The 1,696-nt window shown below is 30.8% G+C and overlaps 1 protein-coding gene across 1 annotated transcript in view; it reads left to right on the top strand.

Annotated features, from left to right (window-relative positions):
• KIFAP3 (kinesin-associated protein 3) overlaps window positions 1-1,696 on the top strand; it is a 209,250-nt gene that overhangs the window by 940 nt on the left and 206,614 nt on the right. The gene's annotated exons all lie outside the window — the stretch shown is intronic.

Genomic DNA, 1,696 nt, shown 5'->3' with positions numbered 1-1,696 from the left:
TCTTGCCTCTCTGTTTTTGTTGTTATGTGGATAAAATATAGAGCAATTTCACAGTTGTGAAAAGTTAGAAGCAACTCAAATGCTTGTCAACTGGTACATGAATAAACTTTGGTATATCCATACAGTGGAATATTACCTAACTATAAAAAGAAATAAATTACTGAAAACAACATGGATTTTCCTCAAAAGCATTATGCTAAAGTGAAAGAAACCAGACTCAAAAGGTTATATCACATATGATTACATTTATATTACATTCTGGAAAAGGTAAAATTATAGGAACAGAAAACAGAGCAGTATTTACCAAAGCATGTGGTTGAAGTGATAGGATGACTCCAAAGGAACACAAGGGAATTTTGGAGGACAATGGAACTGCTCTGTGTTTCAACTGTTCAGGTAATTACATAACTTATGAGTTGAATAATGCATTTTATTACATGTGAAGTATACTGCAATTTTTGAAAAGTATCACGCTGTGTTTAATCTTCCACAATTCGATTTTTCATTCAATATAATGTTTCTAATATTTGTCCATGTCGTATGTGTAGTTCTAGTTCATTAGCTTTCTCTGCTACTTAATATTGTATTGTGTGACTATGTCAAATGTATATATCCGTTCTTCTGCAAAAGTATTTTGGAGTTGTTTTTCAGTTCTTCTTTTTCTACTATGCTCAATACTGCTCCAATAATTCTGTAATAAGCCTCATGGTGTACATATGGACTAGGAGTAGATAGCTGAGTTTTAGGGTATATGCCTGTTCAACTTTACTAAATAATCCAAGACATTTTATTCTCAAGTGGTTGTCCCAATGTACACTTACACCTGAGATGTTTACTAAATAACTTCCAGGGCTTCATATTTTCACCAGCATCTGGTATTGTCAGATATTTTTTTGCACCCTGGTCAGTGTAAAATAGTATCTTTTTATGATCATAATTGGCATCTTCCTGGTTACTTTAGGGGTTGAGCATCTTTCCATGTTTTGTTTTGTTTTTTTCTTGCTATTCCTATTTTCTCTCCTTTTATTTTTATTTTTTTTCCCATTTTTCCCATTGGGTTTGTCTTTTCTTCTTGATTCTCACAGGAGATCTTAAAGTAGTCTTAATATTAATCCTTTGTTGGTTTTTATGTGCTACAAACAGGTTAAACAATTTTTTGACTTGTCTTTTTACTTTATGATGTCTTGCTTGATAATCAGAAGTTCTTAATTTTAATATAGTGAGTTTATGAATATTTTATTTGTAATGCTTTCCATATCTTGTTTTAAAAATGTGTCCTTAATTGAAGGTTATAAAAATAGTTTATATTTCCTTCTAAATTTTTAAAGTTCTGTTTTTCACATTTAAGTATATTTTCACTGTAGAATTCATTTTTGTGTATGGCATGAGATAGGGGATCCAATTTAATTTTTTATGTATGTATAACCAATTGTCCCATAGCCATTTATTGAAAATTCATTTTTCCACAATGATCTGAAAATTCACTTTTGTTATATTTCAAGTTTACATGTATGCATAGATCTGGTTCTCTTTCTTGTTCCATTGGGGTTCTATTCCTGTACCAATATCATACTTTATGATTATTACTCTATTATGATATATCTTAATATCTAATTGAGTATGCTCCACACTCTTCAGCAATTGATACCAGATGTTAGATCCAACAACTCGGCTAGATTCAGGTTAGTTTTTGGCA

This window comes from Propithecus coquereli, unplaced genomic scaffold (assembly GCF_000956105.1).
Source record: "Propithecus coquereli isolate 6110/MARCELLA unplaced genomic scaffold, Pcoq_1.0 Scaffold56, whole genome shotgun sequence".
Taxonomy (NCBI): Eukaryota; Metazoa; Chordata; class Mammalia; order Primates; family Indriidae; genus Propithecus; species Propithecus coquereli.
This window is presented reverse-complemented; position numbering and strand designations above follow the sequence as displayed.